This window comes from Petaurus breviceps, unplaced genomic scaffold (genome assembly GCF_028583685.1).
Source record: "Petaurus breviceps papuanus isolate PSGF00001 unplaced genomic scaffold, PetGlider_PUasm1.0 37, whole genome shotgun sequence".
Classification (NCBI taxonomy): Eukaryota; Metazoa; Chordata; class Mammalia; order Diprotodontia; family Petauridae; genus Petaurus; species Petaurus breviceps.
In genome coordinates, this window is record NW_027186296.1 from 99,693,329 (window position 1) to 99,699,699 (window position 6,371).

A 6,371-nucleotide genomic window follows, 5' to 3' on the forward strand; every position below is an offset into this window, starting at 1 on the left:
CTCTGCTACGAATCCATCATCTTTTTATTCATTCTAACCCAACAATAACAATAGCTCCCAATTCTACAGGGCTTTAAGACATACAACATACTTCAAGAAGCTACCCTACTACTCAATTTTCCTCTTTTTCCCAACCATAAGGTAAAAGTGCCCTTTTTGTTATCTTTAGCTTTTCTCACAAGCCTCAACTTATACTGGGCGTTAGCCTTTTAGAAACACAATTTTTTTAAAACAGAGAATGCTTTGTTATAAAGGGTTCTTTTTATAATTGTCCTAAGTTATCTTCCCCAGCTTCAATCTCTTGTACACGTCCATTTTAAATCTGTATTTTTGTGAGTTCCATCACATAGCCACATAGGTCAGTCAGCAAATAAGCATTTAAGTACTTATTATGTGTCAGGCACTGTGCTAACCCCTCAGGCTCAGCGTCCCCCCCCCCAAAAAAAAAGGCAAAAAATTCTTCCTTCCCTCAAGGAGCATAATTCTAATGGAGGAGACAACGTGTCAAATAATTAAGTACATGCAAGGTATGAACAGAGTAGATGGAGGTGACCTAAAAAGGGAAAGCCTTAGTGGCTGGGGAGACTGGGAAAGGTTTGTGTCTAAAGGTAGCCATCTCTAGGGTATGGGGGGGGGATTTACATGATAACTTCATTATATGTCTAAAAGGAATAGCAAGTAGGATATAACAGATTTGCCACTTCCTATGCAATCATCTTTTATTGTTATGCCATGTTATGGAAATGCTGGTTTTATTCCATAAATTAAAAAAAATTTAATTAAATTTTGACTTTGGGGTGGCCGGGTGGCTCAGTGGGCCGGCCGGAGTCGGAGACCTGGGATCAGTTCAGGCCTCAGATACTTAACACCCACACAAAAAAAACTGGCCATGTAACCTTGAGCAAGTTACTTAACCCCAATTGCTTTAAAAAAAAAAAAAGTGGACTTTGGGCTCATTCTTGAAGAAAGTCAGAGAAGCTGAGGCAGAGGTGGGGAGGCAGAGGATTATGAACATGGAGGACATACATTATAAAGGTACAGAGTCAGGAGGTGGAGTATGTGTAAGGAAAGCAGGTAGTTAAATCTAACTGAAGCAAAAAATTCTGGGAGGAGAGGACAATATAAATAAGAAGGCTTGAAAGGTAGGAAGGGGTCAGACTACGAAAAGCTTTAAATACCAAGCATAGGAAGGAGTCTGTGTTTGATCCTGAAGGCAACAGGGGGACTGCTGGAGCTCACTGAGCAAGGGAGTGACATGGGCATTAGAAAAATTTCCTTGATAGCTGAATGAAGAATGGATTGGAGTGGGGAGAGGCTTGAGATAGCGAGTGATCATGTGATGAGGTGATAATGGCCTGAACTAGGGAAGTATCTGTGTAAGTACAGAGAAGGGGGATGCATGGTAAGAGATGTAATAAATGAAGAAATGACAATATTTGGCAAAAGACTGAACAGAAGGGGAGAGAGAAAGTGAGGAGTCCAGTTTGACACCAAGGCTAGAATCCTAGGCAACTGGAAGGATAGTGGCACCCTTGAAAATAACAGGCCAGTTCAGAAGGGGGTAAAGTTTTGGAGAAAATGTCAGTTCTGCTTTGGACACATTGAGTTTGAGGTGTCTGCAGTACATTCAGTTCAAAATATCTGAGACATTTAGAGATGAAAGCTTGGTAGAGAGAATACGGTTAGGTATGTTTGTCTGGGAATCATCTATATGGAGATGATAAATGAACCCATGGGAGCTGAAGAGACCATCAAGTAAGATAGAACAGAGTGGCAAGAAAAGGAGACCTGCCATAATTCATGTGAATGACATAAATGAAGAACCAGGAAAGGAGACTGAGGAGTTGGTCAGGAAGAGATTGAGGATAGAGCAATGTCACAAAAACCTAGGGAGATCCAGAAGGAAAGGTGATCAATAGTACTAAACATTGCAGAGATGTCAAGGAGGGTCAGAATGGAAAAAAGATCATTAGATGTGGCAATTAAGAGATCACTGGTGACTTTAGAAGGAACAGGTTCAGTTGAGTGGTGAAGTCAGAAGTCAGACTGCAGAGAGCGAGAGGAGAAGTGGCAGTACCTTGTGTAGATGGCTTCCTCGGGGAATATAGCCATAAAAGGAAAGAGAGCTGTTGGATCATAGATTCAGGATGGTTGTATCAAGCAAGGGTTTTTTAAGGATCCAGGAAAAAAGAATATATTTTTAAGTAGCAGGGAAGGAGTCAAAAGATAGACCTGAAGACAAGGGGGAGGTGGTAATAATAGTGGAGGCAGTTTGCTAGAGAAGTAGAGAGGGGATGAGATAAAAAGCGCATGTAGAAGGGTTTATCCTGGCAAGGAAAAGGGCTACCTCTTCATGTGAAATTAAAATGGAGGATGAAATAGTGTAAAGAGATGTATAAGTGATGTGAAATAAGGAGAAGAGAAGGGGGCAATTCTTAGCAAATAGCTTCAATTTTTTTAAGTAAAGTTTATGAGGCAAGGTTGTCAGCTAGGCAGATGGGGAAGAGAGTACCATGGGAGACTTGAGAAGACCAGAAGGTTTGTAATAGCTGAGGGGAGTGGGGTGGCAAATCAATTAGAGAGGAATAGAATGTTTGCTTTGCTGCAGTGAGAACACAATTGAGATTAGATAGCATATATTTATAATGAGCCCAGGCAGCACAAATCAGTGATTTCTTCAAGTTCTTTAAATACTTCCCTTTTTGTTCCTAAGTAAAATTAATTGTGATACTGAATTTCTGGAAATTGTTCTTGAGAATTTCCCAAATATCTTGAGCTGAATTCCTCCTTGGAGACTTCAAGCATGGGATCTTACGCATGCTGTCTCTAGACTCTGAAGTCAGATTCTCTAGTAGTATTAACAAGACATCTTCCAGGTGATTTTACCAGATATTATGAATTCTGGTGAGGAAATGGATTCTATTTTTCTTTTCAAAATATATCTCCTTACACTTTCCACAGAGCCTGCTATTAATTGAAGTTGTTGCCATTGTAAAATGTGGAGATTCAAGGGGGGGAAATGTTTAAAAAATTCAGTGGCTATCTTTTGGCATGGAGAAGAGGCGAGTTGAATTCTCCCTTTGCTGTGTGGGGTGATATTATAGGACAGTCACTGGGGTAGCCACTGTTCTTCAATGAACCAATGAGGAAAGAGTTTCTCTCTCTCATTCTCTGCATTCTGCTAGGATTATTATATGCATGCTCTTCTGTTTTTAGAATATTCTAAATGCCTTAGGACATTCCACAGTGTTGCGATGTGATCCAGCCCATCAGTAGACATCACAGAACAAACCAGTTTCCTCCACCCTAGCTTTGATACCAAACGGGTTTTGACAAGCCATTAGGAACCCCTTTCCCAGACCCACACCTCTCCCTCATGGCAAAGACTTTGTGTTGTGGTAATCCAATACAAGAGGTCTCAATGATAGTTTCTAAGACACTCACAAAGCCATTACAAGTCTCCAAAACAAACTCTTATAGCCTATTAACAACAGGGCACTGGTGTGCCCGTCCATCTCCACTGAAAGATGCGCAGTTCCATTTTTCAGACACAGATATACCACCTCAGTAAGAAGGGCATGCCTCTTGATTTTGTGAGCTTAAGATCCACTTAGAACTTGGGTGGCTAGGTGGTGCAGTGAATAGAGCATTGGCCCTGGAATCAGGAGGACATAGGTTCTGATCCGGCCTCAGACACTTAACACAAAAAAATAGCCGTGTGACCTTAGGCAAGTCATTTAACTCCAATTGTCCTCCAAAAAGCAAAAAAATGAAAAAAAAGATCCACATAGAACAATACTGTTTTTAGAGGATATCTTCCTCTTTCCTCTGCCTCTTTCCAAAGGATTAGATATTAACATGGAAATGTTAAAGTAAATGCCCCTCCACCTGCCACCACATCATAGTCACAGTCAGATAGATTTCATTCTACTTGCTGGAAGTCCCCAAACATTGCTTTTACATTGAAATAGGTATATGAGAAGCCATGGGGTTTGTTTTGTTCTTAAATAGCTCCCCATGGAAAAAACTCTACTCCAACCCATTAGCTCAGCATTTACTAATGAGGCATCCGTGAGATGTATTCAGCCTCAACAGACTTGTACAACATTTTGTGGACTGCCATCAAGTTGAATGGGTTTCTTAGAGTTTCTTCTGTCCAAAATTATTGACTAGAGGCAGTTTTGTTGTTTTTCAGTTGTGTTTGACTCTTCATGACCCCATTCGAGGTATTCTCGGCAAAGATACTGGAATTTCTACCATTTCCTTCTCCAGCTAATTTTACAGATGGAGAAACTGAGGCAAACAAGATTAAGTGACTTGCCCAGGGTCACACAGTAAGTGTCTGAAGCTAGATTTAAACTCGGGTCTTCCTGACTGCAGACCTGGTGCTCTATACACTGCACCACCTAGCTGCCCTTGAGATAGCACAGAATGGTTCAGGGGTGGGGAACCTGCTGCAGGTTCAATGCCTAGTATGGTGAATAAAGGGATGGCATTGGAATCAGAATCATCTAGATTCAAATATGACCTCTGACACACACTAGTTGTGTAACCCTGGGCAAGTCTTATTGCTTTTTACTACCCTAGTCAACTCTCTAAGGCTATAAGTTCAAGATAACATGTGGTACCAAAGAAGTTTCTACAATAGAAATTCTCTAACCTGATAAGGTCTGGACCAAAAACAAATAAACAAACAGATCTTGATATTTATATGTACTTACTGTTACAAAGATATGTCTTATATCCTCACAATAACCTTATCTCCATTTTACAGATGAGGAAAGTAAAGCACTGAAAGGTTAAATGACTTGCCTAAGGTCACACAGAGAGTAACTGACAGAGCTTGGACTCAAAGCCAGTTTTTCAGACTCTGATTCCAGGTCTCTTTCCATGACATTAAAAAACCATTTTCACTCATCATTAAGCTCTTTTTCAAAAATTCAGTTATTAACAGCATCATAAGGGAATACGTATAATTTAGTTGTTGAAACTGTATTTCTGAAATGAGTACTATTAAATGTTAATTGCAAGCTGGTGTAGGGAAAGATTGCTTATTGCTGCTTTGGTAGGTTTTGAAGAATCATAGGAGGCAATCATGATAGCTTCCAGGAAATTAAAGAGAGGAACAAAAGATTGGGTTCATGGAAATTAAGAGTATAACCCATCTGCAGTGTGAATACAACTATTTTTGCATGGAAAAGTCAATGAATCTTGCTTTTGGATCATAGCCATTTTCATTTTATCTCTACCTCGTAAAACAGGTAAGCAAAATCAATTGACCTAATGACCTTACCTGGCAACGTATGCAACATCCTGCACACGTAATATCTCACTTCTAAAAGGAAGGAGGCCTATTTCATTATCTATTCTCTGGGACCATTATTAGCTTTTCTATTACATGAGCATAATTCTTATCTCAAACTCCATCAAGGAAAAAAAAGAAACAAGTAAAAGTTTAACCTTTAAACAATAACATTTGAGTCCAAACCTTGGCTGGTTTTCCAATGCACCAAAGAAACTTACATGGAATTTAGCTGGCAACTATGTCATAGAATGTTAAAAACTGGAAGGAATTTTCAGGATAATTAATCCAACTTCTTCATTTTGTAAATAGGTAAAATTAGACCCCAAGAGATGAAGAAATGTAGCCAAAGCCACACAAAGCCTGGAGGGCCTGGGCCAGAACCAGAGCTTCCTTATTCCAAGTTCGGTGCTTTATGCCAGCTGCTGGTCACAGTACGGATGACAAAGAGAAAGCAACAGTCAAAATGTAAAGATCCTTAAGCAAAAATGCCACCATATATAGATTAGTTACCACCAAACCTGAAGAGAAATTCAACTTGAAACAGACCACTCTCCTGCCCTCATATTTTTCACCATATAAGCCCAGCAAAATCTTCTATAGGAGAAGCCATAGTTAGGGACATTGTTTATTTGTTTGTTTGTTTGTTTGTTTTACACAAGCCAGATGTGTAATGAGGAACAGCAATGGTAACAACGACAACAAATGTCTATATAGAATTTACTGAGTGTCGGGGCTGTACTAAGTGCTTCACAATTATCTCATTTTATCCTCACAATCCCTCTGGGGAATAAATGCTATTATTGTGCCCATTCTACCTGTGAAGATCACTCAAATCTACAGTAAACCCTCAAATCTCACCCCAACTGAAGCCTATTAACAAGGTTCCAATGCAGCTACTAACAAGTGGATCAAGTGCCCTTTATTGGCCCATCTTCCCTCAGATACTAAAGCACCATGAAAATGCCCTTTTTCTTTTTTTTCTTTCTTCCCCTTTCTTTTCTTTTTTTCCTTCATTCTTCCTTCCTCTTTCCTTCTCTCTCTCTCTCTCTCTCTCTCTCTCTCTCTC